This window comes from Onychostoma macrolepis, chromosome 24 (assembly GCF_012432095.1).
Source record: "Onychostoma macrolepis isolate SWU-2019 chromosome 24, ASM1243209v1, whole genome shotgun sequence".
Lineage (NCBI taxonomy): Eukaryota > Metazoa > Chordata > Actinopteri > Cypriniformes > Cyprinidae > Onychostoma > Onychostoma macrolepis.
Window position 1 is genome coordinate 16,248,509 of NC_081178.1, and position 24,406 is coordinate 16,272,914.

The window sequence follows — 24,406 nt, forward strand, 5'->3', positions numbered from 1 at the left end:
ATAGAGAAAGTGAAAGTAAAAAAACTGACGGTTAACGCTGCATTAACGGCGCATATTCTCTCTGAGGCAACGAGAGACGAATCTAATTTAACATATGCTGATAACGGTATATAACTGTCTTAAATTATTCCCTTAATATTTCTCTTGTGGCTCGTAAAGTGAAAAACATGAGACGAAACGTATTTCGCGTTAAACAGGTTGTTTATGAAAATCTGTGCATGAAATAAAGCTGCTCTGAATTTTCATTGATGACTGCAGTGTTAATAATAATAATTATAGTCCTATAATTAATTGTATAAATTAATAGACCTTTTAAAAAAACTTTTTCAATGAGGAGTAAACGAATAGCCTATCACAGTGCATCATGCGGTGATGCGCTAATTCCATGTAATTTAATAATAAAAGTAATCTAATAATAATAATAATAATAATAATAAGCCTAATAATAAGAAGAATGTAACAGGCCTACATTAATTGGAAATGCTAAATCCTCTTAATATTGCAAATTTTTTATGCTTTTGACAATATCTCTGGCTATCTACACATGCATGATACGATGCAAATCAGCACGGGGAGGTTATCACCCGCAATGTGTGCCCCTGTGGTAATTACTAGATATTTGTAAAATAAATTTAAAAAAAATAAAGGTAACTTAAATGAATAAATAAAATAAAACAAAACAATGAAGAAGAAAAAAATCTCAACTTTCTTTTCTATATTCATTCATAAATTATATTACTTTGTAAGTGTCATATTTGGCAGTTGGCATTAGAAGTTATTACTAATAACAGTGGCAAGTTTAATACCACAGGAAAAAAAGTTAAATATGCCTTTTTCGAAGCTGCTGTATATAAAAAACTGATAGCTAAAGTTAGGCGTTCATTACTTTCTCTCAATTTAATTAGTTTTTTTAGCACCCCCTCTGAACTGTTAAGCCCCCCCTTAGCACCCCCAACAAAAAAATCCTGGAGCCGCCACTGTTTTTAGTGTAGAATTCGCACAGGGAGCGTGCAATTGGCATGCTGACTGCAGTAAAGTCCACCATAGCTGTTGCCCGTGAATTGAATGTTCATTTCTCTACCATAAGCCGTCTCCAAAGGCGCTTCAGAGAATTTGGCAGTACATCCAACCGGCCTCACAACCGCAGACCACGTGTAACCACACCAGCCCAGGACCTCCACATCTAGCATCTTCACCTCCAAGATCGTCTGAGACCAGCCACCCGGACAGCTGCTGCAACAATCGGTTTGCAAAACCAAATAATTTCTGTAAATTATAATTATAACTTCATAAACCGTCTCAGGGAAGCTCATCTGCATGCTCGCCGTGCTCATCAGGGTCTCGACCTGAATGCAGTTCATCGTCGTAACCGAATTGAGTGGGCAAATGCTCACATTCGATGGCGTCTGGCACTCTGGAGAGGTGTTCTCTTCACGGATGAATCCCGGTTTTCACTGTACAGTGTGGGTGAGCGGTTTGCTGATGTCAACGGTGTGGATCGAGTGGCCCATGGTGGCGGTGGGGTTATGGTATGGGCAGGCGTATGTTATGGACAACGAACACAGGTGCATTTTATTGATGGCATTTTGAATGCACAGAGATACCGTGACGAGATCCTGAGGCCCATTGTTGTGCCATTCATCCACGACCATCACCTCATGTTGCAGCATGATAATGCAAGGCCCCGTGTTGCAAGGATCTGTTCTCAATTCCTGGAAGCTGAAAACATCCCAGTTCTTGCATGGCCAGCATACTAGTGTTGTTTTTGGCGGCCCGTTTTAATTTTAGTTTTAGTCTAGTCTTTCAATCTAGTCGTTGTGTGAAGCTGTCATTTTAGTTTTTATTAGTTTTAGTCACGTTCATACTCTTTTTAGTCTCGTCAAGTTTCAGTCAGCTAAAAGTCTGAGCATTTTAGTCTTATTTTAGTCAGAATTATCCATGACTATTATCCATACTATACTATTTTCGTCTAATTTTAGTCGACGAAAAATGACATTTTAGTCTAGTTTTAGTCAATGAAAATTGTATTTTAGTCTCTTTTTAGTAATGCAATTCTATTTAACCCAGTCAATATAGTATAAGCCCGAGGGGGAAACGTGATTTCTACCGAGAGGAACGCTAGAGCCCTGCATTTCAGCCCGGCCCCTACTTTTTTATGCCTCAAGGGCCGGGCCTCGGGCCTGTTTTAGGCTTCTCCTTATTTTTAGATTTTAGACATCCATCAATTAGTGATAAAAAAATTGCGGTGCTGGTGGAAACAACACGAGACCGTGCCGCGACTGTGAAGAGCGGCTCGACGGTGTTTAGTGTCCCGCGGCAGCAGAGAGCCAGCAGCGCAGCTGAAGAGTTCTGCGCTCAAATACACGCAATAAAGCCGTAAAGCCCCAGCAAAAGTAATTACCATGAATGTGTCCGGGGAAATAGTAAGGAGATATTTGAATTATTTACTAATAAACTAGTGTTTTCTGTGTCAGTGTCGCAAAGATGAAGATGATGATCCTGACTCGACATCTCCTCATTAGACGCGCCTTTAGAGGGAAGTGCATCTTCACGGATTATAATGAAAGAGTTTTTGTTTTCGATTTGATTTATTTCGTTAAGTAGTAATTTAAAGCTTTCTATAGATATATTTATCAGGCATTTATTCGCTGACTTCATTTTTGTGAAGCGCTCCTGTTCAAGACGAGACGCGTATCATTGTTTTCTTTATTTTATCAAATTATTTTCTATATTTTATAAAACGTTTTGTTGATATTGTGAGTGCACACAGATAAAAGTAGACCCTTTACAGTTACGAATGATGTATTACGCTTACTTTTATGAGCAATAATTAATTACAGTGTAGATTGTTTCCACTGAAAAAAAAATGCAATTGATTGCGCTGGTGCCTCCATAGCATCCGCTCTCCGCACAAACTACTGATGCAGCGCACATTTATCTAGGTTTAAAGACCTATCGGCGAGAATAGCCGCTTGCAGTCGGGGGCGGAATTGAAAGCCTAGACGTGAAGTCGGACTCTTTCTGCTCCCGGTAGTGATGCTCTCGCGGTGTTTGGATACTCTTATCACAGATGAAGTGAATAACATGCAATATTTGTCAAATGCACGGACGTTTCAGAAATGTTTTCATGAGCAACAGAAACACTTTTTATATACTGCTTAATACAGGGCCATCTGTTCAAGAATAAAGTTCAACATAAACATGTACTATTTAAATACCAATAAGCCTTTATCAGTGTTTTTTTATTATTATTATTAAATGTGACTCATTATAACATTGTGACTATACAGTAAAAAAAGCTTTTACTGTTCTAAAAACAGATTTGTGGGCAGTATTTTTTATTTTTTTTATTATTATGCAAAAATTATACAACGGTTTGTACAAGCATATACAACTCACAACAAGTACAAAAACAAATAAACATTCATAAGAATATGTAAAATGAATTCATGCCAGGGGTAAAATTACAATAATTTAAAGTAACAAAAAGCTTCATAGGTCTTTCTTGCTTTTTTGTTCTTAATTTTATCTAATGTAGTAGTACCATTTGTTTAATCTCTTTTTATAAAATGTTCAAAGTTTGGCTTAGCTTCCATTTTTTCACACGATTGTGATATTTTCCCAGTAAAATAATATTTGTGAGCTGTATTGGAATTGAAGATGTTAGAAACACATGTCATTGTTGTCATGTGGTGAATTTGGCCAATTGTGAAACAGCTGTGTGGTCATCAGCGCTCCCGAAGTCGCTCTGGAGAAACTGCGCTGGCTGAGTGAGCCGGCTGCTCTCGAAACGCTCTCGCGGTACTTTGATGCCACACGTGACAGTGACGTGGCGTCGGCGCCGGTTCAAGTCGGACAAATTTTCTAACCGGCATGCACTTCTTCAAGTCAGCCACCGATCGGTTTTCATGGCGCCGCATGAAGTCGAACACACCTATTGTCTTTTTTTCTCTACTGTGACTTCTATCCGAGTGAAACGGAATCTGAAATGAGAGGCGGGACTGATTTCATCCTTCGAGAATTGATTGGATCATTGAAAGTTGGGGCGTTGCAAACAAAATGGAGGCAGATCTGAATGCCAGTTTGCAGTTAGTTGTGGGGGGATTTCTCTCCACTGGATTCACCGCTGACACCCTAGCATGAAGAATTATTTATTTATTTATTAAGGATGACGGTGACGAGGACGATCAACGGCACAAAACATGCCTAACAGCACGCGTAAGAGAGAAAGAGAGAGAGACTGCATGAATGACTGAGCGCGTCCTCCATCAGGTTAAGTCATATTCATAAAAAAATAAATAGTTTGCAAAGGCCTAAGAGTAATGTTGTGATAATATCCTTTCAACTTTTAAGAGTAGTGTACTCCCCCATGGCTCGCGTCAACTGTAAATGCATTTATTTCTATAAAGTGAAGCATCAGCTTCAACTTTACCCCCTGTCGTTTATCCCATAGACTGTAAAAAAGATAGACGACGCGTCTCCGCTTCCTTCCACTATAGAAAAGTGAAGCGAATACATCTCAGTATGGCTGCTGCCATCTTGAGTAAATGACGTAATTTGGAGCCCGAGTCTGCGCAGTAGAGATTCGTTTGGAGCCCGAGTCTGCGCAGTAGTGTCGTGAGGTGGAGCCACGGAATCAAACTCCGCAGACCCAATCAACCATACCGACACGCCCCGTTTTTATAGCATCAAATTACTAGCTAAAATCAAACATATCACAAAAACGAACAATTGAACATCAGCGTGATAACAACTACCTTAAATGACCAAAACCATATTTCGGAATATTGTATTAGAAGTGTAATTTAATTTTTTATTTTGACTGAAGTCCCATTCATTTAAATGGAGAGGGCGGGGTTTATGACCTGTACTGCAGCCAGCCCCCAGGGGGCGATCTAAGAGCCCGCAGCTTCACTTTTAAGGACGAGTGAGACACACCCCAGCGTTTATCCCAGCGTTTACCCCTTACGTCACTAGCTCCGCCCTTGCGCCATCGCATGTGACCGGAAGAGAAGATGAGTCGTTTTGAGGGGGAGGGGAGGTTAACATTTTTGATTAAAGATTACAAAGGCACATGACTTTTAAAAAAATAATGAAGTGCACGGATACATTATTTATAATAAACACTACAGTATTCCACAAAAAAATAAGAATTTTCAATTTTGATTTCATGCCGACTTTAACGTTTAAACATTGTTATATGCTTGAACTGTTTTAGTATATCTATAGATTTTATTTTAGGCAATTCATGATGATTTGAAAGGTTAAATTGATCAAACATGGCTATGATCAGTCTGCTGGTCTGCCGCTGACCGTTTGGTCGTTACTTTAAGATAGAAAACTTATTTAACGAACAAAAAAAATGCTCCAAACGTTTTTCTAAATTAACTTAATAAAAAAACGAAACGAAATATAATCACTTTGCCATTATAAACAAAACTGAACTATTTTAATAACTGAAACAGTATAATCTGATTTGGGAGAGGGAGGAAAAAAGACGGGCTCGAGAGGGACTCGGGCTGGTAATTCTGTCAAGCTCTCAGACACAGGAAGTGAGACACAGGAAACAGAAATACTGCAAAATAATAATAATAATGCGACTAAATGAGACGAAATAACGTTATAACATTTTGTTTCGTCTCGTTTTGGTCAACGAAAATGAAGAGACATTTTAGCATAGTTTTTATTTTGTAAACCACATTTAGTCTCGTTTTTATTCGTCAACAATATTGCATTATACATTTAATTATAGTCATCGTCACATGACCAGCATTTACCGTCTCGTCTCATTTTCGTCACGTGATAAATGTTCGTTGAGGACGATATTTAGCCATAATTTTCGTTGACAAAAGCAACACTACAGCATACTCACCGGTCATGTCACCTATTGAGCATGTTTTGGATGCTCTGGATCGGCATATATGACAGCGTGTTCCAGTTCCTGCCAATATCCAGCAACTTCGCACAGCTATTGAAGAGGAGTGGACCAACATTCCACAGGCCACATTCAACAACCTGATCAATTCTATGCGAAGGAGATGTGTTGCACTGCGAGAGGCAAATGGTGGTCACACCAGATACTGACTGGTTTTGGACCCCCCGGACCCCCAATACAGTAAAACTGCACATTTTAGAGTGGCCTTTTATTGTGGCCAGCCTAAGGCACACCTGTGCAATAATCATGCTGTCTAATCAGCATCTTGATATGCCACACCTGTGAGGTGGATAGAGTATCTCAGCAAAGGAGAAGTGCTCACTAACACAGATTTAGACAGATTTGTGAACAATATTTGAGAGAAATAGGCCTTTTATGTACATGTTTATGTTCAGCTCATGAAAAATGGGGGCAAAAACAAAAGTGTTGCGTTTATAATTTTGTTCAATGTAGATCAGTGGAGTGAACACAAAAAAATTCATCTCTGGACACTTTTAGGGTTCGTTTTTTATGTTCAAGTTTCAAGTTTGCTTTATTTATATAGTACATTTAAAAACAGCAAGCACGGCTGACCAAAGTGCTGAACAGACAAAGACATAAAAACACAGGACAACCCACAGATTGATACCATAAACTCACAGTGAATTAAAAGCCAAAGAAAATAAATAGCTTTTAAGAGATGATTTATAAACAGTTAAAGACTGTGCCGATCTGATATAGGCTGGAAGGCTGTTCCACAGCCTAGGGCCAGCAACTGCAAAGGCTCTATCCCCTCTATGCGTTAACCATGATCTGGGGACAGAGAGAAGTCTTTGATCACCAGACCTCAGATTTCGAGTAGGATTGTATGGATTGTATGGAGTTGATCAGATAGATAGCTCGGTGCCAGATTATTTATAGATTTATAAACATAGAGAAGAATTTTGAACTCAATTCTGAGATGCATAGGTAACCAATGTAACGATTTCAGAGTTGGAGTAACATGATCAAATTTAAGGTGTCCTTTGAGGAATTTAGCAGCGGCATTTTGTACTAATTGTAGATGAGCAATGGAAGATTTAGAAATGCCGAGATAGAGAGAGTTGCAGTAATCCAAGCGAGTTGTAATGAGCGCATGGATCGCAATCTCTAAAGTTTTCACAGAGAGAAAATATTTAATTTTGGAGAGAAGACGTAGCTGGAAAAAACAGGAACTAATAACCGCATTTATTTGTTTATCAAATTTAAGACTCTGATCCCAGAAAACACCTAGGTTTTTAATACAGGAAGAAGTAAAAGGAGCAAGGTAGTCCAGATCGATACTTCTGCTCCCTGAATTTTCACTAGGGCCAAAGACTATAACCTCGGTTTTTGATTCATTCAGACATAGAAAATTTTGAGAGAACCACGTTTTCACTTCATCCAGACATGCAAAAAGAGATTCCACAGCAGCATGTTTATTTTGTTTCAGAGGTAGATAAATTTGGGTATCATCCGCATAGCAGTGAAATGATACACCGTGCTTTCTGAAAATAGAGCCCAAAGGAAGTAAATACAAAGAAAAAAGAATAGGTGTGAGAATAGAACCCTGCGGCACTCCACAGGAAAGTTTAGCAGGCAATGAAGAAAAATTGCCCAATCTGACAGAGAAACTTCTATTTGTTAAACATGATTTGAACCAGCAAAGAACAGTTCCCCGGATGCCCACAAAATATTCTAGTCGAGATAAAAGAGTTTTATGATCAACTGTATCAAAAGCCGAGGTTAAGTCTAATAGAATTAGGATAACAGAGTCACCAGAGTCAGTCGCCAATATAATATCATTAAGGACCCGTAATAAAGCAGACTCTGTGCTATGCAGAGGCTTAAAAGCAGACTGGAAGGTTTCAAAAATATGATTTGCACTAAGGAAAGACTTAATTTGAATAAACACAGTTTTCTCGAGTGCTTTTGTAATAAATGGAAGATATGAGATGGGTCAAAAATTATTAAAATTACTAGCATCAAGAGAAGGTTTCTTAAGAAGAGGAGTCACAGTAGCCTCTTTGAGGCTATCAGGTATAGTCCCCGAAACTAGACATTTATTCAGCAACGACACCAAACTAGGGCCAACCGAGTCGATAATTTGTTTTTAAAATACGTGGAGGGTGAACATCATGAGAGCAAAAAGAAGGTTTCAAATGGTCGATAGTTTCTTTGAGAGACTGGAGAGAAACTGGATCAAAATCACTCCATATGGCTGAAGAGCAGCAAAATTCAGGCGAAACATTAGCAAGTGGGGTTTCATTTTATTTTGATGGTCCCTTTAACACAGGGGTCACCAGACACGGTCCTGCAGAGTTTAGCGCCAACCCTAATCAAACACACCTGAAGCAGCTAATCATTGTCTTACTAGGTATACTTGAAACTTCCAGGGAGGTGTGTTGAGGCAAGTTGGAGTTAAAGTCTGCAGGACACAGGCCCTCCAGGATCAAGTTTGGTGACCCCTGCTTTAACACATTCTATTGACTATAAATAATGTTACACCTACATTTCTACTGACTCTCATTAGATTGTTAGTAGTGTATTAGTTGACTGGTAGGGTTAGGTTAGATTAAGTTGACACGTTCTTGCAATGTTACTTATAGTCAAAAAGGAGTTAGTAGATATGAAGTAGACAGTCTATTAATACTCTTATGAGAGTTTGTTGACATGTAATTGCAACATTACTTAGTGTCAACAGAATGTTCAAAAGGGACCATCACAATAAAGTGTTCCCGCAAGTGGTTGTAACTGAGATCTCAGAGTAATAATCTTATCACAGAAAAACCTTGAGAAACCTTCACATAATGACACTGAGGGACTTGAAATCACATTTACATGAGGATTTAACACAGAATTTATAACAGAAAATAAGGCTTTAGAGCTATGATGATTCTTTGCAATTAAATTAGAAAAATACTTAGACTTAGTGGATTTCACTGCTTTCTGAAAAGTAGCAAAACAGTCTTTAAGCATTTCATATGAAATTTGCAATTTGTCCTTTTTCCATTTTCGTTCAGCTCTACTACAAGCTTGCCTCAGAGAGCGGATGTTATCATTGAGCCATGGTTCAGTTTTAGGTTTAGACTTCTTAGGTTTAAGAGGAGCAATGTTATTCAAAACCTCTGAACAGGCAGTATTAAACAGAGTAAGATGCTGTTCAGCATCCAAGTCAGGCAAAAGTGACTCCAGGGACATAGACAAGCACACTTTGTTAAAGGTGTTTGAGAAGTCAGTACAGTAGGAGTAATGCTTGAACTTAACTGAGAGAAAGGCAACGTAAATAATACAGGCATATGATCTGAGAGCAAAGTATCAAAAACCTGAGCATCAGTAATAGAAAAACCATGAGAAAAAGTCCAAAGTATGTCCGTGTGTATGTGTAGGATCTTTCACCCACTGAACCATATTGAATGAATCAATGAGACTTAGAAACTCCATTTCCAGAGGTTTAGACTGACAGCACACATGTATATTAAAATCACCTAGCAGATGAATATCGTTATACTTTGTTATGCAATCACCCATAAAAGCAGTACATTTATTTATAAAGTCTTTAACTAGGTGAGGGGGCCGATACACCAGAGCTAACAAAACAGGATCATTCCATTCCAGTCGCAACAACACTGTACTTCAAAGCTACTGTAAACAGCAGACGGAACAGGACGACAGTGGATACTAAAACTGTTTTTTAAAATTACCGCTAGACCGCCCCCCGCGGCCTGAAGAGCGGGACAAATTAAAAAATGTGCAGCCTGCTGGAACCAAGTCAGAGAAAGGACTCAGATCACCAACCTTAATACAAGTTTCTGTAATGAACATAAAATCCAAGGCATGAGTAGTGAAAAAGTAATTTAATAAAAATGTTATTTTTATTTTTTATTTATCATATCCATGATTGAGTTTGGAAAACACTACTGTGATCTATCCACAGAGCTTGCTAACTCTGAGTTATAGGTGGTCACAACAGAGTCTTTAATATCCAGAAGTAGCTGGCGATCATAGACCAGAGGGGAGTAACAGTTCGACACGGAAAGAAGAACAGAGACAACACAAAGTAGCAGAGAGGCCAGACGGCATGCCACGTACACCGGTGCCATCTTTTCCATAGCACATAGCACTTATGTCCTAATTTTGCACATAAGAATATAAATAGAGTTCTACACAATATCCTGTGCTCGATGGTGTGAGATTGTGTGGTTTGGTAGTTGCAGTCACCAGTTACAATATACACAGAAGCTCCTCTGTGTTCAGTAGGTGCTGCATGGTTAGTTGTATTGATGAGCACAGAAAAAAGTTAGAAAAAGCAAGAACACAGAGTGCACAGTGATAGTCAGTGTGTGAGTGTGCAAATGCTTACATTTATCACTAATATCAATAACATATTTTGATTAATAAACATTTGTATTGTGTTTGAGTTTATTTGCACAATATTTTGTTATGGCTTCAATCCTCTTTGAAAAATGACAGACATTTAATTCACTAAATGATGTTTCATTAACAAAGTTCGGGAGGAGCACGTCAGATACTTAGCCTAACTAGACACAAGTGGCACGCAGTCAAGTAATCAATACACAGATATAAATACAGCTGACATACCTCTACTCATTTGATGTTAATCAGCATCCCTCCAACACCCCTTCTCCACCATCACCACTAAATTCTCACCACACTATGGGGGTACTCTGGGTTCGGGCCCTTCCCTGGACAGCAAGCCAACAATGTATTACCATACTCGCCAAATATGCATTACGTTACTCGTGCTAAATATATGTAAGTGTGAACTCGTGAAATGTGAGTTCACACTTACTGCTGGGGAGTTGTACATCACATCAAGTCAAGTCAAGTCAGCTTAGTTTATATAACGCTTTATACAATACAGATTGTGTCAAAGCACAGTGTAAAACAGGAAAATAGTGAAAAGAGTAATTTTTCAGTTAAAGTAAATTCATTGATGATTCAGTGATGTCATCATCCAGTTCAGCTCTCTTCCAATAGTTTCTGTTCAATCAGTCAAGCATCCCCAAATAAGCAAGCCATCACGTCTTCATGAACTTCTGCTGTTCTTTGACTGCACTACTCCGAGGTGAGGCTTTTATCTTGCAAACAAACCGCTTTTAAAATATGAATCATTAGAAAAATGTTCTAAACATAAAGTTCATGACAAGCTGAGGGTATTCTATTCATTGCTTGCTTTTTTAGCCTCAAGTATATTTAGTATTTTTTTTTTTTTTAGTCAGATCTCCAGTGATGTCTGTGCTGCAGATCACGCCCTTCATTATCATCTGCTCTGTGTTTCTACACACTCACTCAAGTTGGTCCATTTTACCCTCATATAATTTTCAATGAAAATATAATCTATTAGCAATCTATTAGTACACTTCTGTTGAAAAATGAATTAAATTTCCAGGTTACACAAAATAAAGAATGTTATACAGGTTTGGAGTGTACATTTTTTTTATAGAATTTTTATTTTGGAGTGAACTTTCCTTTTAAGAGCTTTACTTTTCTAAGGTTTAAGTCATAATTTTGTTTTTTTATCTTCCAGCTGATGATTTCTACTCTGCTGTGATGCCTCAGACAGTAACAGCTCTGACAGGCTCTTGTGTGCAGATTCCTTGCACATTCAGCGTCTCTGGTTTTGAGGACAAACGTAACAGAACAAAATCTATTTATGGTATCTGGCTAAAAAACATACCACAGTATGCTAACAAAGACAGTTTTATAGCATTTAATAGCAGTGAAAACATCATTAGAGGATTCAGTGACATACAGATGACTGGAGATCTCAATAAGAGGAACTGCACAACTGTCTTCTATAACATCATGAAGAATCATTCAGACCTCTATTACTTCAGACTGGAAATGGAGCCAGATGTGTTCAGAGCAACATTTAACCCCAGGACAGATGATTCAAGCAATATCTGCCCACATTACAACAGAAACCTGATAAAACCCAGTCAGTGTTTTCATACGTGACCTTCAAAGCTTCATACAAAGATCACAGGAAGAACATCTCCTGCGCTGCTACATATCCAAGAAATACACCTGATGCCTCAACTGTGGAGAGCACTGTGATGCTACGAGACCTGTGTAAGAGATTTGGAGTAGTTTTGTGTTTCTCGTAATTCTTGATGCGATTAAATTAATAAGTCATCGCTATAATTTAGGATCAGGTATCAGTTTACTCTACTTGTGTTTCTTTCAACCTGGTCTCATAAAAATACGTACCTCTGTGCACTTTTTGTGCGACACCATTTTACGTACCTTGCTGCACGTTTCGCCGCGGTTTCAAATAGAAATGTTCACTGAGTGGCGCTAAAACACAGGTTCAATATGTGAACCCTGGCACGTTTTTATTACGTAGATATTGGTACTTATTGCTGTTTTTTTATTACGTTGCTTCAGATACGTATTTGCTGCGGTTCAGAATTCAAATATCCGGGGACTGTCGCTAAATGTTAATGCTCTATCGTGTTGGAAATATGCCCTACACCAAATCCAGCCCTAAACCTACCCGATAGTGTTAACAAATGCAAAACTGATATAAAAACGTATTAGTTGATGGAACTGCGCCATTTGAACTTCCTTTTACACAGATTTTAACTGCTTTGTCGAACCGTAGTTACACGGGACTCGAACCGGAGCTTCTCGTCTCCTAAGTCCGTCTCAGTACTCCGTGAGCTACCGAACAAACTTATCTATGAAAACCCATAGATATGAAGCTGGATGTGTGCGATGCTAACATTCAAAAGTATCAGTTTTCAAATCTCCCAGCATATTAATATTGTTTTTGAAGTCATAGCATGATATTCTTGAACTAATTGTGCGAAAATTACGCTTTATTTATCGCAACTCTGTAAATTTGTGTGAAAGTTCCTCCAAAAAAACTCACATCATCATTACTCCATCTGTTGGTACTAATGTGACTTTGACCTGCAAAAGCAAAGCCAGTCCATCAAATGACTTGAACTACACCTGGTACAAACGTGGAGAGGAGACGCCTATAGCTTGGGGAAAGAAGATTCATTTAACTCATGATCAAATAGCATCATACTTCTGCATTGCACAAAATAAACATGGAAAACAGTCATCAGAAGAGGTCCGGCTCACAGATGAAGGTGAGTTTACACAGTTTAAATGTAAAGAACAAAGTAATTTATGGATCTAGAGCAATGAAGATTATTTGAAAGTCAACCTTCTGGCCCGGTTATGAGCGTTTCATATGACACAGGACAAGATGGACCATCTATGCATATGATTTCTGGTTGTGTGGGAGGAATTGTGGCAGTGCTCTCACTCTCTGCTATTGGTTTTGTACCAGATAAATTTAGTTGTATTTACTAATAACATATCTTATAACAGTTGTAATTTTGAAACAGGATATTTTAAGATGCACTCAACATTGTGCTTGTGTTAGTTTAAGCATCAGCCACAGTTAAAACATATGAAACTGAGTTGTTAGTGTTTGACCTCACAGTGATTTACAAACTATTACAAAGCCCTTCAGTCGTGCACATGTGGTTAAACAAGTCATTCTTAGTTGAATTCTTTGTTTCCTCACTCTGTGCAAAAAGAATTGTTTCCATTTATGAGAATATAATGCATTCACTTATGTTGCAAAATTATTTTTATCAGTTTTTTTTTTCAAATGTAAAATAATTTTTATGTCAATCTTGAGTCAAATAAGTGCATGATGGGATTTGTAACCATCTAAGATATGATATTTTTCATAACATGTTTTTTTCTGCTTTTCAGAAATAAGGAAAGTGTTCTTTTCAATTTTATTAACAATCAAACATTTTTGCAACATATTTCTGTCGTCATTACCCATTTAAACTTTTGTAAAGTTTGTAAAGTTAGTTTGAATATAATTATGTGGCATTATAGGCTGCTGAGAAAACAAAAGTGTGCCTAAAAACATTCTGACCTTCCTCACAGCCTTATTAGGACAAAAACCTTCAACAAACCCAGTGACAATGGGAAGGATCCTTCTGGTTGGGTATGTTTATGATTGTTTAATTTTGTCCAACTATCTTGGAATTCAGAAATGCTCCTATAAGCTTTTAGATTATTTGTATCAAAATGTTAACATCATAAATTTTACACACTCTGTTGTTGATATAAAATATTTCATTTATTCTGCTTATTGTTTAAAAGATGTTTGAAATCAGTTTTCTTTGTGCACAGGTTAATAACACTGACGTTCATTGTGTCAGCATTGCCAGGGACATGATCAATGAACAGATGATTTCTGATGATGAAACACTCATCGTGTATTACGAAGAGACTGACATCTCAAAGCAGCAGAACTACTGCATCACAGAAACAATCTTCAAACATGACGAATACACAGAAATACAGTATACTCAGCTGTGTTAGTATGTGCTCAAATATACAGTCGGTGTAAAAAATCTGCTTACTGAAAAATATCTGAATAGATCATTTCTGATGATGAAACGCTTATCGTCTATTATAAAGAGACTGACATCTCAAAGCTGCAGAACTACTGCATCACAAAGTGACACAGATGAGCTGTTCTTCAATGCCTTTCGTTGTGAGAACTAATGCTGAAAAATGCATGTTTATTTTAAACATTAATATTGTGTTATAATTTATGTCCATTATTTGTCATTATCTTTGTAATGGCTTATTTCCTCCAAGGAAACTGTATTTTCTCAGAATACAGTTTTAAATTCAGAAATTGAATACAGAAAGGCATTTCTTGCTCTAATGAGTCGGTCAGTGGTACATCACATCACTAAAGTCATGTTTAAAGAGACTAAAGGATGATACGTTTAAAATGCTTATAAGCTGTAGTTCCTTTTTTAATGCAAGATTATAAATAGGCTAGACTTTGACAAGCACTCTGGTAGCATGCCGTTAAAAAAAACTGTTAATTTGTGGGTTGCACTGTTGCTAACTTTTGTATCAGCTACAATGAGCACAAAGACAACAAAAGCTCCTCTGCAGTCAATAGATGTGCTCTTAATCGGTTAGTATTACAAACAAGCAGTTTCAGAATGTTTCAGTTGGCATAGATAATATAGATAATACAATGATATGCAATGAATGAGTGTGCGAAAGCACTTTAATTCAGCTCAGCTGAATGAGTGTCAGCGTGATTTTGATGTCACACTTATATTCTACAATTCATTTTAATTGTCAAGTGGAAGAACTTAGAAGAATTGTAAATTCTTCAATTTATTTTTGTGCATTGTCTTTCCTTTCTTCTTCATTCTTCAAACATGGGTGTTTAATCACAGAATGAGATTCATATCTCGTCCTGTAGTGCTGCTGGGAGGTAGTCATGGTATTTCACGTCAGTAAGATCGTCCTAGGTTACGTATGTAACCATGGTTCCCCGAGGGAACGAGACGCTGCGTCGATAACGCTTTGGGAACGCCCCTGTGTTCCCACGCTCTGAAACACGTGTGTAATCCGTCCGAGGGAATCCCGGCTGACGTCACCGGCGGAGATGACGTAGTGACCAGGAAGTTATAAAAGCACCTGCGGTGGAGACAGCGGCAGCTTCAAAGTGAAGGAAGCGTTCGCAGGGGTGCAGGAAGTATGGCATGCGACGCAGCGTCTCGTTCCCTCGGGGAACCATGGTTACACATGTAACCTGGGACGTTCCCCTTCGGGAACTCGAGCTGCGTCGATAACGCTTTGGGAACGACAATGCCCACGCCACCATACTGACAAATCCCTGCCTAGTGTGGAACGGCACAGCTTAGGCCGAGAGGACTGAGGAGCCAGGAGTGGCATCAAGGTCAAGGCTTTAGAACCTGACAAAGGTCAGTGGGGTGGACCATCCCGCAGCATTACAGATATCGTGCATTGAAACACCAGATGAGAAGGCCTTAGAGGCCGCCATACCTCTAGTAGAATGAGCCCTGATCCCGAGAGGTGAGGGGAGATCAGAAGACTCATATGGAGTGGTAATAGCATCCACTATCCATCTGCTGAGGGTCTGCTTGTTAGCAGGAAGACCCATCTTATAAGGACCGTAGCACACAAACAGTTGGTCCGACTTTCTCCACAGGGCAGCTCTGTGGACGTATGTGTCCAGTGCGAGCACTGGACACACACAATTAAGCTTTTCCTGGTCAGAATCCCGAAAGGGAGGTGGACAGAATGCCTGAAGAATAACTGGCCGTGGAACCACTGAGGGCACCTTCGGGACATACCCCGGCCTGGGGTACAGAAATGCTCTCGCCATACCAGGCGCAAACTCGAGACATGATGGAGCCACTGACAGGGCCTGTAAATCACCAACTCTCTTCAAGGAAGAGATGGCTAAAAGAAATACAGTCTTGACTGTAAGAAATCTCAAAGGAACCTCTTCCAGGGGTTCGAAGGGAGCTTTAGAAAGGGCCTCTAGAACCACAGCCAAATCCCAAGTCGGCATCCTTGGGCGAACCGGAGGCCTCAGCCTCCTGGTACCCCGGAGAAATCGTGTTACTAACGGGTTCCTCCCTAGAGACTGCTCACCCACAGGGGCGTGGTGAGCAGCAATAGCGGCCGTGTAGACACTCAACGTGGAGGAGGATAACCCTGAGGCAAATCTGTCTTGCAGAAATTCCAACACTGACCCGATAGGGCAAACTACTGGGTCCAGCTGACGGCTGTGACACCAGTAAGTGAACAGTTGCCATTTAGCAGTGTACGATTTTCTCGTAGAGGGAGCTCTGGACTGGAGGATGGTCTCCACAACCTCGTTTGAGAGACCGGATGCTATGAGTTGTGCCCCCTCAGGGGCCACACCCACAGTTTCCACAACTCTGGGCGAGGGTGAAAAATAGTGCCCCCTGCCTGTGAGAGGAGATCCCGCCGGACGGGAATCTCCCATGGAGAGTCTTCTAGAAGGGATACCAGGTCTGCAAACCATGGACGGCCTGGCCAGTACGGGGCTACTAACAAGAGACGAACCCCGTCCCGGCGAACTCTCGCCAGAACTCCCGGGAGCAGAGCAATCGGGGGGAAAGCGTACAGATGAAGCCTCGGCCACGTCTGTACCATGGCATCTAGCCCCAGTGGAGCTGGACGAGTCAGAGAGAACCAGAGGGGACATTGTGAGGTCTCTCGAGACGCAAACAAGTCCACCTGGGCTCGACCGAACTTCTTCCAAATCTGCTCCATCACCTCGGTGTGGAGCATCCATTCCCCGGGCCTCAGCCCCTGTCTCGACAGGATGTCTGCCCCCTGATTGAGGTACCCAGGGATGTACACTGCTCTCAAGGAGAGCAGTTTCCCCTGGGCCCACAGAAGGATCTGGCGCGCCAGCCTGTACAGGGGGCGCGAGCGCAGACCCCCCTGGCGGTTGATGTAAGAGACCACCGACGTATTGTCTGTGCGAACTAGCACATGATGGCCTCTCAGGTCTGGGAGAAATTGCTTCAATGCTAGAAATACTGCCAGCATCTCCAGGCAGTTGATGTGCCAGCTGAGATGGGGACCCTCCCACAGACCTTGGGCGGAGCGGCCACTCATGACCGCTCCCCAGCCCGTGAGGGAGGCGTCCGTCGTTAGCGTTTCGCGTCGACATGGAGCCCCCAACACGGGGCCTTGTGACAGGAACCACGGTTTCTTCTACATGTCTAAGGCACGTAAGCATCGCCGCGTGACCTTGATCATGCGAAACGGGTTGCCCCTCGGGGAAAACCCTGTGGTCCTGAGCCACCACTGCAAGGGTCTCATGTACAGCAGGCCAAAAGGTATCACGTTGGACGCAGCTGCCATCAGACCCAACAGTCTCTGAAACTGCTTCACAGTGAGTGACTGGCCTTCTCTCACTCTCTTGACTGTCGTGAGGATCGACTCGATACGAGCAGGGGACAGACGTGCCTGCATCGTGGTCGAATCCCACACCACGCCCAGATAAGTGGTCCTCTGTGCTGGAGGAAGCACACTTGGACCCGATATTGGTACGCTTTGCCCCCGAAAGCAAACCTCAGGAACTTCCTGTGTTGAAGAAGGATGGATATATGGAAGTAGGCGTCTTTCAGATCTATAGTCACAAACCAGTCCTCGGACCTGATTTGGGACACGACTTGCTTAATAGTAAGCATCTTGAACTTGAGTCTCATAACTGAGCGGTTCAACAATCGCAGATCTAAAATTGGACGCAACCCCCCATCCTTCTTCGGAACGATGAAGTAACGGCTGTAGAACCCGGACTCTCTGTCGAGAGGAGGGACCACCTCGATGGCCTCCTTCCTCAAGAGAGTAGCTACTTCTTGTTCCATTACCAGAGCCTGCTCGGGGCCCACCAGAGTGGGACACACCCCGTTGAATAGAGGCGGACGCGACCCGAACTGAATCTTGTATCCTCTTTCTACCGTGTGCAGGACCCATCGAGATACATTTGGCAGAAGCTTCCACGCTGCCATATAATGTACTAAGGGAACCAGTCTCTCGAGACTGGCCTCTGGTGTACTTTGAACTGCTAGCTCGGTGCCCTGAAGCGGAGGACCGGCAGGGGACGGCCGATCTAGCTGTTCTAGAGACTTTATTGGGGGTAGCGAGCCCCTCAGGACCGCTACGTTTCCGGGCGGAGGCTGGGGGATATACTCGCCGGAGACCGCTGCGCCCTGAAGCACCGTGGGTGGCAGGGTTGGCAGACCGATCTCCCGAGGGCACTGAGGAGAGACGGGCACCGTGTAATGAGGTGTGTACCGCTCTTCCCCAGAGAAGCCTGCCCTCAGACGTCCTGGACTGAAAGCGTCAGGACCTTTTGGCCGAAGCCTTCTTATTGAAAATGACGGTCCTCAGATCCGTCATTTCCCTTGCAGACTTCGACCTGGAGCGCCGCCCCCCCTCCTTACTTTCTCTTTGAGGAGGTTTACGAGTGGCGACACTCCGTTTTTGGACTTCTCGATATGAGGAGCTGGTACACGGCTGGGGCTGATTCCGCCTATCAGCCCCACTTTGAGAACGGCGAGGGAGAAATCGCTGAAAAGCTGCCGCCTGTTTCTTAGCCTCCTGAAACCTGTCGACGACTGTGTTTACCGCGTCGCCGAACAGGCCATAAGGCGAAATAGGGGCATCTAGTAGAAAGACCCTGTCTTTATCGTTAATATTAGACAGGGTCAACCACAGATGTCTCTCTGTGGCCACAAGGGCTGCCATAGACCGCCCAATTGCTCTGGCGGTCTCCTTTGTAGCCCGAAGAGACAAATCTGTGGCTCTACGCAATTCAGCGATATCATCGTTAATATCTTCTCCCTCATCCATTTCTTTTAGCAGGTCAGCCTGGTATGCCTGCAACACCGCCATAGTGTGCAAGCAAGCTCCAGCCTGACCCGCTGCCGTGTACGCTTTACCCACCAAAGCCGAAGAAGTCCGGGCGGCTTGGTGGGCAACACCGGGGCCTTAAGGGAAGACACACCACCAGGCGAAGATAGCCCATAGCGTATCCTCGACCTGGGGAATCTTCCCATAACCGCACTCATTCAGCCCTACTACGTTAGAATAATGCGAGACATATGGACTGAAGAGGCGGGCCGAGTATGGTTTATCCCACGATCTAGATACCTCAGTATGCAGATCGGGGAAAAAAGGCAGGCCCCGGCGTGGAGGCAGTGACTTAGAGCGCAGGAAGCGTTCATCTAGCTTGCTTTTAGAACGCTCCTGCCGATCTCTCTCTGCTGGCCAATCGATGTTTAACTTGGCCACAGCTCTAGTCACCACCTCCAACAGCTCCTCAAACAAGACAGACTGTGGTGGCAAGTCCACAGACTCGTCTCAATCGGCGCTCGTATCATCTCCCTCCTCAGAGGAAGACAATACAAACGCCGAACCCTCTCTCGGGGCGGAGGAAACCGTTTCAGAACGTGCCTCCGTCCCCAAAGAGTGAGAGCTAGATCTGGCAGGGGAAGAAGGAGAAAAGGACGTGCCCGTCTCCTTTCTTCGTGCCAGATCCATCTGCGATCCCCACGATTTAAGGTGCCGCTCTGCCTCGGCAGAGGCGGGACCCGAACCACGGGGAACGCTGGCGAGATCACCCTCCTCAAAGAGCGATCTCCGGGAGCGAAGCGTCCGCATTGAAAGACGCACACAATGCAGACAGTCAGCTCCCTCGAGAGCTGACTGGGCGTGCTTCGCTCCCAGACAAGCAACGCACAAACTGTGTGTATCCCCGCCCGTAATGAAGCGAGGGCAGGGAGGAACACACAGCCTGAAACGCTGCTTGTCAGACTCATATTTCTTGCCAGAAGCCATATCAATAAAAATAATAATACGGGACCAACAACAGTAAATAGGACGTGACACACATAGAGCGCTTACTGAACAACAGAAGCTGCCGCTGTCTCCACCGCAGGTGCTTTTATAACTTCCTGGTCACTACGTCATCTCCGCCGGTGACGTCAGCCGGGATTCCCTCGGACGGATTACACACGTGTTTCAGAGCGTGGGAACACAGGGGCGTTCCCAAAGCGTTATCGACGCAGCTCGAGTTCCCGAAGGGGAACTAAGGCAGAGGAGAACACAGGGGACCTCTAGAGGCACGGAGACGAACTACAGGAGGGAGGATGCTGACAGAGAGGGAGAACTCTCAACATGCCATTAAGTTATAAAGTTTATCTGGATTGGCTAAAGTGTCCTGGTTACCATGGTAAACGGGGGCCTGGAGTTATTCACAGACATACTGGCACCCAGTATGTGTATTGGGTGAGGGGTCTGTGACTATTTGTTAATCCAATGAATAATTGGTTTGTTAAATCTAATGAAAAATTGTGTGTCTGATTGGTCCAAATGCTACAAGCTGGACACAAACATCAGTGAAGAATGAAGGGTTGGTTATGTATCCTGCTGCTGTTGGAAACCTTTGTGTTTGTGCTACAGCAGCAGGTAGATGGAGGACTCGCTGACAATGAGATCAGTCAACAGCTCAGCAATGAGGACAGAAGACAGAATCCACCTCTTTCTGAGAGATGAAGCTTCGACCGACAGCCAACAATACTGCCATCTGAGCTTCCCTGACATCCACGCAGCACTGAGAGAGCTGACCGCCACCGTTACAGAGCAGAAAGCCAACATCAGAGCCTTAGAGACGCAGCTGAAGGAACAACAGACATTCATCCTGGAAGAGCTGAACAAGAAAACTGATGGTATCTTACCAGAACATTCACTCTTTTATCAGTTTCTCTCAGAGGAAAACACCAAAGCAATGCACTGCATAGTGTAAATGTTAGTGTAAAATTGAGTAGTCACTGTGTAAATCGTGTTATCTATCTATTATTATAATAAGTAGGGATGTCCCAAGCCGATCTCAAGTATCGGGATCACGGCCAATCAAGCGGGGGTTTTTTAACCGATCAGTATCAGCTCTCCTAAACCCGATCCTTATTTTATGTCAGCTATCATGCCGGTGACGTGCAGTAGGTGGCAGTATTCACCTTCCAGTACATTTGCCAACCGCCATTAAAAGGAAAAGAAGGCACTCATATCCGTGTGTTTAGATGCCATTAAAACCAAAATAAGAAGAAATGTGCGTGACGTGCGAGAATCTGCAGTTTGCATTAACTATTAACTCTTGAACGTAAAGCTGAAATTTCTTTAGTATTAACGCATAAGCATAAGGTGCAGTTCATGGATTATAGTTGTGGACAGAGTAAAAACTATTTGTATGTCTTTTGGCAGAAATATACAGCGGGTAAAATAAGTATTGAACACGTTACCATTTTTTCAGTAAATATATTTCTAAAGGTGCTGCTGACATGAAATTTTCACCAGATGTCAGTAACAATCCAAGTAATCCATATATACAAAGAAAACAAAACAAATAAGTTCAGAAATTAAGTTCTGTGATTACCCAGGGAAAAAGTATTGAACACACTTACTGAAATATTACCCTCATTTCATCATCATCATCCTGGTAGATGGCAGCAGATTTTTATCAAGAATGTCTCGGTACATTTTTCCATTCATCCTTCCTTCAATTCTAAGAATTTTGCCAGTGCTACACCATGATGTTTTGGTTGTGAGGTGCAGTGCCATTTGACCTCCACACATGGTGTGTATTATGGCATCCAAAGAGTACAATTTTTGTCTCATCTGACCAGACTATATTCTCCCAGTATTTCACAGGCTTGTCTAAATGTTGTGCAGCAAACTTTAAACGAACTTCAACATGCTTTTTCTTCAGCAATAGAGCCTTGCATGGTGAGCGTGCATACAGGCCACGGCGGTGGAGTGCATTACTTAATGTTTTCTTTGAAACAATTGTACCTGCTAATTCCAGGTCTTTCTGAAGCTCTCCACAAGCGATCCTTGGCTCTTGGACAACTCTTCTGATAATTCTTTTCACTCCTCTGTCAGAAATCTTGCGAGGAGCACCTGGTCGTGGCCGGTTTATGGTGAAATGATATTCTTTCCACTTCTAGATTATGGCCCCAGCAGTGCTCACTGGAACATTCAGAAGTATAGAAGTCCTTCTGTAACCAATGCCATCAGTATATTTTGAAACAATAAGGTTGCGAAGGTCTTGAGAGAGCTCTTTGTGTTTACCCATCATGAAATGTTTCTTGTGTGACACGTTGGTAATGAGACACCTTTTATAGGTCATCAATTGGGACTGAACCAGATAATATTCATTTTCACTGACAAGGGCAGGATTGCTTTCTAATTACTGATAGATTTGAGTTGGTGTCTTGGCTTTCCATACCTTTTGCACCTCCCTTTCTTCATGTGTTCAATACTTTTTCCCTGTGTCATTCCACTTTATTACACAGAACTTAATTTCTGAACTATCTTCAACATACAGGTTTTCTTCACCAAGTCACTTTGGATGGAACATCTTACAAATTAACACAGATAATTGTAAATATATCTGCGGCGCCCGGGGAGCAGCTGGGGGTTCGGTGCCTTGCTCAAGGGCACCTCAGTCGTGGTATTGAGGGTGGAGAGAGCGCTGTACATTCACTCCCCCACCTACAATCCCTGCCGGTACCGAGACTTGAACCCGCAACCTTTGGGTTATGAGTCCGACTCTCTAAAGCCCGGTACACACCAAGCCGACGGTCGGCCGTCTGGCAGTTTTTGTTCGTCGGCCGACTAAGTTTTCTCAGTGTGTTCCGCGCCGTCGGCTGAAGTTGGTCCTCGTCTGCTTTTTTTCGGCCGATTCGACATGTTGAATCAGCGTTGGAGTTCGTCGGTCAGTCGGGCCATCTGATCATTCTGATTGGCTGTTCAGCTGGCGAACCAGCGCAGGAGAAAAGCGTAGAACGGACATGCTACTTGGCCGTCGGGTGTCGAGCGTCAGGGCAACTTTGGACCCAGAAGCTGCCCCGCAGTCTGCTTTCGTCGCCACTAGTTCGTCGGCTTTGGCTTGGTGTGCTTAACCATTGGGCCACGACTTTCCCCTCTTATGAAGCAAAACGATCGGTGTGTGCGAGAAACTGAACATTATTTGCAACATTATTACCTGTAATCCATAGCCTCAGGTAAATGGTCAGGAGTGATTGTGATTGAAACGTTTATTTCAAACATGTAAATAAACATAGTAAAAACAAAACAAAACAACACAATACAAAACAATTTCAACTTATACATGTCCAAAAAGGAGTAGAAAGAAGCATAAGCTTATTTAATCCTACCCCTTCTTCACTCCACGTTGATAATAGTAATCAATAACAATAATCATCAACTTAACTTCATAACTCTGTCATCTCATCCTTGTCTTAATACACTCTTTTGACTTTCCTACATATATTTACATTAAATATACAAACAAAACCTATATAAAAACTATGACACCTAATCAGATCTGTTCTTCCTCCTGATAAATTCTGAGAACCATACGTTTATACTGCTTTTTGCTGCTGATGTCCGGTTCCTGAACAAATCATTCTTTTTAATCAGTTCTTTTTGGTGAACTAGCTGCAGTTCATCAAATCGGGCTGAAAGAATCAGATTTCTCCATTTCCCTGAGGCTAGGAATTACAGGTAATAATGTTTTAAAATAATGTTCAGTTTCTTGCACAAACCAACTGTTTCGCTTCATAAGACCACAGTATATTGCCAGGAACCACAGATATATCACTCTTAAAAATAAAGGTGCTTCACAAGGTTCTTCCCAGCGATGCCATAGAAGAACCATTTTCGGTTCGACAAAGAACCATCTCTTTCTTACCTTTTTATAATCTGAAGAACCTACTTTCACCACAAAGAACCTTTTGTGAAACAGAAAGGTTCTTCAGATGTTAAAGGTTCTTTATGGAACCATTTAGACAAAAAGGTTCTTCTATGGCATCGTGAAGCACCATTATTTTTAAGAGTTTAGGGCCTATTAATTTTGTGCTCCTTGATATGCTTTTTTATTTTTTAAAATGGGCAACTGCTGTCTTGCATTTTATGAATCACCAAGAACCACAGTTTCAGCTAAAAGTCTTCTTTATTGTTCTGCTGAAGAAAAAATGACACCTACGTACATCTTGGATGGCCTGAGGATGAGTAAATTAACAGCAA